The following is a 10,830-nucleotide window of genomic DNA, read 5'->3' on the forward strand; positions in this document are numbered from 1 at the left end:
ATGATTGTTCTAAGTTCGGAAAAGGTTTTCTACGTGTTAGAAAAGCCTCCTCCGAAAGAAGCCCCGGCTGATGTGAGTCCGGAAGAATTGGCCAAACTTGACAAATGGTGGGACCATGATGTCAAGGCCAAATGTTACATGCAGTCTTTGATGTCTGATGAACTTCAGAGGCGATTTGAGAATGCAGTGAATGCTGCTGACATTCACGATACTCTCAAGGAACGTTTTGGAGCTCAGTCAAGATCGGAGAGGTATGCCACTGTCAAAGAGCTCATGACATGCCGCATGCGAGATGGGACTTCGGTCCGTGAGCATGGGGTACACATGATTGGGCTCATTGAAAAGTTGGTAACACTCGATTTGACATTGGAGCACGAACTGAATGCGGACTTGTTACTTCTTTCACTTCCTTCGTCGTTTGACGGTTTTGTGATGAACTTCAATATGAACAAGATAGAGGCCACCCTTGAAGAGATGGTCAATATGCTTGTCACATATGAGGCCACATTAAAGAAGGATAAACTGGTATTTTTTGTTTGTTCCTCTTCTAACTCTAAGAAGGGACCAAGTGAAAAGGGTAAGAAACGTTCTGCCCCACCCAAGAAAACTGTGCCAAAGAAGAAGAACAAAACAAAGGCTTCAAACGTGAACAGATCTGAAGACGTTTGTCATCACTGCAAGAAACCCAGTCATTGGAAACGTAACTGCAAAGAATATCTCGAGCAGTTGCTAAATGCAAAGGGTATGTTTTACATTGAAATAAATGATTTCACTTTATACTACTTCTTGGGTATTGGAAACCGGATGTGGATCTCACATTTGCAATGATTTGCAGGTGATGACAAGAAGTCGTAAGCTTAGGATGGGTGAGACCCAGTTAAGGCTTGGAAATGGTTCTAGAGTTGAAGCCAAAGCTGTGGGAGACATTTATTTAGTTTTGCAGAACAATTTTAAGTTACTTTTGAGAGATGTTTTATTTGTGCCAGATTTGGTTAAAAACATTATTTCTGTTTCTATGCTTGATAGAGATGGTTTTTCTTGTAATTTTGTGAATGAGATTTGCAATATTTACAAGAATGAATGTTTGATTGGATGTGGACAACTTGAAAACGATCTATATAACTTAAAATTAAAAGACGTACCAATTAATTATGTTGATAAACCGGCAACAACAAATAAAAGAAAAAACGATAGTCAAAACCCGGCAAACCTTTGGCATGCTAGGCTAGGTCATATTTCCTCAAGGAGGATGAACAAGCTAGTGGAAGAGGGCATGTTTGATATGTCTGATATTAACTCTCTACCAACTTGTGAGTCCTGCCTAAAAGGAAAAATGATTAAAACTCTTTTCAAAGGAAAACCTGAGCATAGACAAAACCTGTTGGATTTGATCCATACAGATGTTTGCGGCCCATTTAGTATTGATACTAAATTTGGTCACACCTACTTCATTACCTTTACTGATGATTATTCTAGGTACGGGTATTTATATTTGATGAAATATAAGTCTAAATCATTTAAATAGTTCAAAGAATTCAAGGCTGAAGTAGAAAACAAACTAGGTAAAAGTATTAAAGCACTTCGATCGGATCGAGGTCGAGAATACTCAAGTACCGAGTTTTTGGGCTATCTAAAAGAGAATGGGATTCTCTCTCAGTGGACTCCTCCTATGACACCTCAGCTAAATGGTGTTTCGGAGCATCGCAATCGAACATTGTTGGACATGGTTTGACCTATGATGAGCTTCACTGAGCTTCCACCTTCGTTTTGGGGCTATGCACTTGAAACGGCGGTATTTTTGTTGAACAATGTCCACACTAAAGCAGTGAACAAAACTCCATATGAATTATGGACTGACAAAACTCCTAAGTATTCGTACTTGAGGATTTGGGGATGTAGTGACCCTGCATGGAATCACCTACTAACTGGAAACTAATAGCATGCATTAAACTTAATACAGCAAAATACTTAACAGAGTAAAAATGTGCGGAAACCTAACCATAATTACATATCAGCTTAGTAACATAATCCAGGCTTAAATCTGTAGTGATACAACCAAATCGAAAACTTAAACAGTAAACATTATATAGCTATATCGAATCCTGCTCTATAATAAAATCCTCAAGACTCCTGCTCCCTAGTCCTGCCTTGAACTACCAGCTCCATCCATCCTGCGACCTGCCCCATGGAATAGGGTGTCCAAGATAACAACTAGGACGTGAGCGCTAACGCCCAGTACATAGACATGAGTACACGTAAATATATGATGCATGCAACATGATGACTGGTAACGGGTCATCTGAAAAATCATGCTCAGTACCGGCGCCACATGAGTTCTGCCACCGCACGGATCAACCTCTGGGTGCAACCACACTCGTCTAGTACACCAGAGTAGACAGACATAAATTCCCCCGCCGTCGCGGTACTCTCAGTGACAGACTATCGAGTATAGAGCTGAGCGGCTCTATAGTCAGGTATAACAAGGTATAGGCTCAACGTGTATATGCACATGACATATGAATATAGAAAACGGTAAATCATATCTCATGCCATATAATAATGCCAAATAAATGCAACATATAAACATGTATACTCGCTGGCAATCTCAGTCAATGTGTACGTACCTCTAGGCTAGTTCAAGTATAGTAAGATCCTAGGTTCCAAGCCTATATTCAAAAGTTCACCGTATCACTACATAAATTCTATAAGCCTTAACTAAGCTAATAAGTACTCCCAAAACTTAAATAGATTCCCGGACCATACCTTCATCCGTAGTTAGCCCTTTGAAGTCGCTAGTCCCGGATGACCATAACCACACCTTGGTTATTCCAGAACCTCTATTATAACCGATAGGGCCCTCAAGTGTATATCTCACACTATATAACTGAAGAAAGAAACTCAAGAATTCGTAATTCAAAATGAAATCGAACGAGCCCTATTTATAGGCAAAATTCCCAGCCAGGATCGGAACTTCCGATTTTGGGATCGGAGCTTCCGATCCAGCTCATTGCGTGCATGCAGGACACGCCAGGATCGGAACTTCCAATCCGACGATCGGAGCTTCCGATCTCACCCCTGATCAATACTTGTCAAAACTCGGTGCTGAGTCATCGTGCATTGCTGGCAGCTGGAGATCGGAACTTTCGTTCCAAGATCGGAGCTTCCGATCTCGGTGCTTCCGCTGAGCTTTCGAAGTGGCTGGGATCGGAGCTTCCGATCCGGCCCAAAGTCAAAAGCCCAAATTCTCTTCCGAAGTCCAATAACACTCCGAAATTGGTTAATTACCAACCCTTAATCATGTTTAACATATTATTATCTTAAAATGGTTTCTGGGTTACTACATTCTCCCCACCTTTAGATATTTCGTCCGCGAAATAACATCTAAAGACAAATTAAGATAACAATATGAAACATCAAACCATGGTTTATTACAACAACTGTAATTACATCTTACATGGTAAATCAAAAGTACAAAGCAAACAACTCAGGATATTCCGCTTGCATATGACTTTCAGTTTCCCAAGTTGCTTCTTCAACGCCTCGGCGCTGCCACTGTACCATCATAAGTGGTATAGTCTTGTTGCGAAGAACTTTCTCCTTCCTGTCTAGGATACAGATTGGTCGTTCAACAAAAGACAGATCTGGCTCTAGCTGAATATCAGTAGACTGAATCACATGAGATTCATCAGCTATGTATTGTCGAAGTAACGACACATGAAAAATATTATGTATACTGGAAAGATTTGGCGGTAAAGCCAAACGATATGCAACATCCCCGATCTTCTCCAGTATCTGGAAAGGTCCAATAAAACGAGGAGACAACTTGCCTTTCACACCGAATCTCATCACCTTCCTGAAAGGTGATACTCGAAGGAACACATATTCACCAGGCTCAAACTGAAGTGGCCTGCGACGAATATTAGCATAACTGGCTTGTCTATCTTGAGCAACTTTGATCCTATGCTTGATCAAATCTACCTTGTCTACAATCTGCTGCACCAATTCAGGACCCTCGACTTGTCGTTCCCCGACTTCATCTCAGAATAATGGAGTACGACACCGTCGACCGTACAATGCCTCGAAAGGTGCCATATCAATACTACGATGATAACTGTTATTGTAGGAAAATTCGATCAAAGGTAACTGATCCTGCCAAGATAAGCCAAAATCCATGACAGAAGAACGTAGCATATCCTCCAGCGTACGAATTGTCCGTTCTGATTGCCCGTCAGTCTCCGGATGATATGCAGTGCTCAAACTTAGAGTGGTACCCAACGCCTCCTGAAAACTACCCCAAAAACGTGAGGTAAATCGCGGGTCTCTATCACTGACTATGCTCACTGGAATCCCATGCAATCACACTATCTCCTGGATGTATAAACGTGCCATGCGATCATAAGAATACTCCCGGTTATAAGGAATAAAGTGTGCTGATTTCGTCAAACGGTCAATGACAACCCAGATAGCATCATACTGACGTGTAGTCATAGGTAAGTGGGTAACAAAGTCCATAGTCACGTGCTCCCACTTCCATTCGGGAATCTCAAGATTCTGTAGTAATCCACCTGGTCGTCGATGTTCAGCCTTGACCTGTTGACAAACCAAACATCTTGAAACAAATTGATACACACTCCTCTTCATCCCTTTCCACCAGAATCTAGTTCGCAAGTCCTTATACATTTTCATGCTACCAGGATGAATAGATAATCGACTCCTGTGAGCTTGAGAAAGAATATCGTTCCTGAGCTCCGCAACCTTAGGTACAACCACTCGATTAGATAGGCACAATAAACCATCTGCCTGAAAATGGAATCCAGATGTATTAACTCCATTGGCTAGACGTGCCAAACGCTGAGTCTTAACATCAGATATCTGAGCATCTCTGATTCGAGAATACAATGCTGGCTCAGACAAAATAGTATACAACCGAATCCCATTTCTCCCTTTCTTGTGCTTGAGCGTAAAACTCAATGAACATCACTCTTGAATCATATGAGATACTTCACTAGTCTGAAGTGCAGAAAGTCTCACCTGCCGACTCAAGGCATCAGCAGTAAGATTGGCATAACCTGGATGATATTTGATTTCACAGTCATAATCCTTCAGAAGATCCATCCAGCGTCTCTGTCGCATATTCAACTCCGCTTGAGTGAATAAATACTTCAAACTCTTGTGATCCGTGAATATCTCAAATTTCTCGCCATAAAGATAATGCCTCCAAATCTTGAGTGCAAATACAATGGCGGCTAACTCGAGATCATGCACTGGATAATTATTCTCATGCATCTTCAACTGTTGAGAAGCATAGGAAATAACATGTCCATGCTGTGTCAGAACACATCCTAATCCCTGACCAGAGGCATCAGTATAGACAACATAACCTCCTGATCCAGAAGGTAGAGCTAGCACAGGTGCAGTAGTAAGACGTCCACGCAGCTCGTGAAATGACTCCTCACAATCCGAGGACCATATGAAGGCAATATCTTTCCGTGTAAGCTGTGTCAAAGACCTTGCCAACTGTGCAAAATTCTCAATGAACCGACGGTAATATCCAGCTAGACCCAAGAAACTACGAATCTCAGCAACCGTCGTCGGACGAGACCAGTTCAGCACTGCCTCTATCTTACTAGGATCAACAGATATCCCTTCATTAGAAATCACATGACCGAGAAACACTACCCGATCAAGCCAGAATTCACACTTGCTCAATTTTGCATACAGCTTCTTATCTCGTAACGTCTGTAAAACAATCCTTAGATGCTGTGCATGCTCATCCTTGTCATGAGAATAGACAAGAATATCATCAATGAAGACGATGACAAATCTATCCAGATACTCTCGAAATATATGATTCATCAGATTCATAATGACTGCCGGTGCATTCGTCAAACCGAATGGCATCACCAGAAATTCATAATGCCCGTATCTGGTCCTGAAAGCAGTCGTAGATATATCTGAGTCTCGTACCCGCATCTGATGGTATCCAGATCTCAGATCTATCTTAGAATAAATAGAAGTACCCTGTAATTGATCAAACAGATCATCAATCCGCGGAAAAGGATACTTATTCTTGATGGTGACACGATTCAACTGTCTATAATCAATACATAATCGCATCGATCCATCTTTATTCTTGACAAATAAAATAGGTGCTCCCCACGGAGAAACACTCGGATGAATATATCCCTTATCAAGCAGATCCTGTAACTGCTGTTTCAATTCCCTCATCTCTGACGATGCTAGAAGATAAGGTGCTCGGGATATAGGCGTAGTTCCTGGTACTAAATCAATACCAAATTCAACCTCTCGCACCGGAGGAAAACCAGAAATCTCATCAGGGAATACATCAAGAAACTCGCTGACAACCGGTAACTGATCAATACCCGTACTACTCGTGGACATATCAACTGCATAGATGAGGTAGCCCTCCCCACCTGACTCCAAGACATGACATGCCTTCAGAGCAGAAACAAGTGGCATCAGAGGTCGCGCACCCTCACCATAAAAATACCAGCTATCACCCTCAACCGGATGAAACTGTACCAGATGCTGATAACAATCCACAATAGCATGATACAAAGTCAGCATATCTATTCCCAAGATACAGTCAAAATCTGCCATCGCTAATATCATCAAATTAGCTGCTAACACATTACCCTCAAACTCCAGAAGGCAACCCATCACTAGACGCTTAGTTACTATCTCTTGCTCCAACGGAGTAGATACAACTAAATCCATATCTAATGATACATAAGGTAATCTATGTCTCTTAACAAAGCGACTAGAAATAAAGGAATGCGATGCTCCAGTATCAATTAATACAAGTGCAGGAATGCCACATAACAGAAAGGTACCTGCCAACATGCGATCGCTTCCCTCTGTAGCCTGCTCCTGAGACAGAGCAAACACCTGCCCTTGAGTCTGGGGATGATAACCAGAAGAACTCTGTGGTGCTGGCTGCTGACGTGGAAAAGTAGAGGCCTGAGATCCAACCTGTGATCCCGATCCACTAGCAGAACCCATGCGCTGAGGACAATCTCTCCGCAGATGTCCCTGCTGACCGCAAATATAACAAGCACCAGTAGCTCTCCGACATGAAGCTGCAGGATGTTTCCCTCCACAGTGACTACAAAACTCCTCCTTCTTCTTCTTTTTCCCAAAATGGAACATACCTCGTGAACCACGAGATCCAGATGAAGTAGTAGGAGTAGAAGAAGACGTAGGTCCAGATTGCACAACGGATTGAGCTCGAGGCTCAAAAGATCCACTAGGCTGTGCTGGCATCAACAATTGTGCCCGCCTGTTGCTAGTCTCCACAAGACGGAAACGGTTCACCAAAGTCTCAAAAGATACCGGGTCATCACAGACGACAACCTGGGAGTAGATATCTTGGTTCAAACCTTGTAGAAAGATATCATACTTCGACGCATCACTCTCATTGATATGAGGACTGAAAGGTAGCAGATCAAGAAATCGTTGCTGATATTGATCAATAGTCATTGATCCTTGCCTCAGAGTAAGCAACTCCATCGATCGTGCTTGGCAAACAGCCGGAGGAAAATACAATTTCTGGAACTCCCGACAGAATTCCCCCCAAGTCACCTGTTCTCTCTCAGTACGTGCCTGAGCAGCTTTGGCATCCCACCAAAAACGTGCTCGATCCTCTAGCACAAATTCTAGAACTTCCAATTTCTGATCCTCAGTACAATCAAAAGCACGAAAAGTACTCTCGAGTTTAGACATCCAACTCCTCGCCTGTTCAGGATTTTTTCCTCCCACCAAAGGTTTCGGTCCTACTTGCATGAACTTATTGATAGAGTAGCGACGTCTACCCTCATGATGACGATGTTGATCATCATGATGGCGGTGACGATGATGATGACCACCTCCCTGGCCAACACTACCGTGACTCTCGTCAGCCATATCCTGAAAAGAATTGCACATTAAAATCCCAAATGCGCAAGAATTACTCAAGACTAAACTAAATCCCAAGTACTAATCCCAAAATCTATGCATGCTCTGATACCAAAAATGTAGTGACCCTGCATGGAATCACCTACTAACTGGCAACTAATAGCATGCATTAAACTTAATACAACAAAATACTTAACAGAGTAAAAACGTGCGGAAACATAACCATAATTTACATATCAGCTTAGTAACATAATCCAGGCTTAAATCTGTAGTGATACAACCAAATCGAAAACTTAAACAGTAAACATTATACAGCTATATCGAATCCTGCTGTATAATAAAATCCTCAAGACTCCTGCTCCCTAGTCCTGCCTTGAACTACCAGCTCCGTCCATCCTGCGACCTGCCCCATGGAATAGGGTGTCCAAGATAACAACTAGGACGTGAGCGCTAACGCCCAGTACATAGACATGAGTACACGTAAATATATGATGCATGCAACATGATGACTGGTAACGGGTCATCTGAAAAATCATGCTCAGTACCGACGCCACATGAGTGCTGCCACCGCACGGATCAACCTCTGGGTGCAACCGCACTCGTCTAGTACACCACAGAAAACAGACATAAATGCCCCCGCCGTCACGGTACTGTCAGTGACAGACTATCGAGTATAGAGCTGAGCGGCTCTATAGTCAGGTATAACAAGGTATAGGCTCAACGTGTATATGCACATGACATATGAATATAGAAAACGGTAAATCATATCTCATGCCATATAATAATGCCAAATAAATGCAACATATAAACATGTATACTCGCTGGCAATCTCAGTCAATGTGTACGTACCTCTAGGCTAGTTCAAGTATAGTAAGATCCTAGGTTCCAAGCCTATATTCAAAAGTTCACCGTATCACTACATAAATTCTATAAGCCTTAACTAAGCTAATAAGTACTCCCAAAACTTAAATAGATTCTCGGACCATACCTTCGTCCGTAGTTAGCCCTTTGAAGTCGCTAGTCCCGGATGACTATAACCACACCTTGATTATTCCAGAACCTCTATTATAACCGATAGGGCCCTCAAGTGTATATCTCACACTATATAAATGAAGAAAGAAACTCGGGAATTCGTAATTCAAAATGAAATCGAACAAGCCCTATTTATAGGAAAAATTCTCGGCCAGGATCGGAACTTCCAATTTCGGGATCGGAGCTTCCGATCCAGCTCATTGCATGCATGCAGGACACGCCAGGATCGGAACTTCCGATCTGACAATCGGAGCTTCCGATCTCACCCCTGATCAACACTTGTCAAAACTTGCGGCTGAGTCATCGTGCATTGCTGGCAGCTGGAGATCGGAACTTCCGTTCCAAAATCGAAGCTTCCAATCTCGGTGCTTCCGCTGAGCTTCCAAAGTGGTTGGGATCGGAGCTTTCGATCTGGGTTCGGAGCTTCCGATCCGGCCCAAAGTCAAAAGCCCAAATTCTCTTCCAAAGTCCAATAACACTCCGAAATTGGTTAATTACCAATCCTTAATCATGTTTAATATATTATTATCTTAAAATGGTTTCTGGGTTACTACAGGGGATGTCCTGCTTATGTGAAGCAGACAGTGGGAGATAAGTTGGATAGTCGATCCACCTTATGTTATTTTGTAGGGTATCCAAAGAATTCAATCGGATATTATTTCTATCATCCTACTAAAACAAAAGTGTTTGTTTCGAGAAATGCCACCTTCATGGAGAAGGAGTTCTTACTTGATAAGAAAGACAAGATGATGGAACTTGAAGAAATTCGAGAAGAACCTGAGATACAAAATAACGATCCCACACCTCAGGAACCATTAAACGACACGCCTCTTTCTAGAAGATCCGAGAGGACTTCTAGACCTCCTATTCGATATGGTTTACTTCTTGAAGGAGATCAAAGTGAACCCGACATTGGATGTGATCCAAGAAAATTTTTTAAAACGGTGTTCAGATCAATTAGAATTGATACCCGGTGCAGCGGAAGTTTAAAAATTTATTTTTATTAATATGGAACGATTCCATATCTGGGTATCAAAACTTTTACGATTAAATTGTGTAAGTAAAATAAATAATCACAATTAAATATTTTACCTTAAAATATCGAAGCGAGATTATGGACACCAACAGAATTTAATCTGCTCTTGTTGTATATCCCCGGAACTGATGAACGAACGTTTCTTCAATCAGGTCCACGAATAGAAAACAAAACCCTCTGATTGACTGCACTAGAAATCAATCAGAAGTTTGCGTAGAGAGTAAACAGATATGATCTGTTAATTCAGATTGTAATTTTTCATAAAAATCACAAGCCGAATTTTCTCCGAAAGGGACAGAGGATTTCGAAAATCCCCTTCAAATATTTAGAGTGTAATTTCGAAAATTATAAGACACAATGTATGTGATTTTTGAACCCAACACCTCTATTTATAGATAATTTCTAGTTATAATTGTATCAGGACTCTAACTCCTTAAAGCCCACAATCCATAACTTAAACCCAACAAGCCAAGCCCGTTGTTATAGAAATTAATATAAAATTCATCGTGACTCCGATTGATAAACTGATTTCACCAATGTGCACAGAAACCATTTCTGCATCTTTTAGAGTCAAGATAATTTTTCTGAATCCGAATTCAGTGATTTCCAAAAATGCCCATCCCTATGTCATTTTAGGAAATCCCACTCCCTTTAGTTAAGAAGTCCAACTTCTCTTTCATTAAATTTAACTCTTTAAATTTAACTATCTCTACGGGGTTTTAGTAATCCATTACTTGTGTAACCCTCAATGGTTCAGGAATACAGCTAGCCGTGGGCTCACAACTCCTTGTGACTCGGAACAATAATTTCCGACTTACCCATCGAATCATGGTAAGAGCGCCTAGCAA

Source organism: Henckelia pumila, chromosome 1 (assembly GCF_033568475.1).
Source record: "Henckelia pumila isolate YLH828 chromosome 1, ASM3356847v2, whole genome shotgun sequence".
Lineage (NCBI taxonomy): Eukaryota > Viridiplantae > Streptophyta > Magnoliopsida > Lamiales > Gesneriaceae > Henckelia > Henckelia pumila.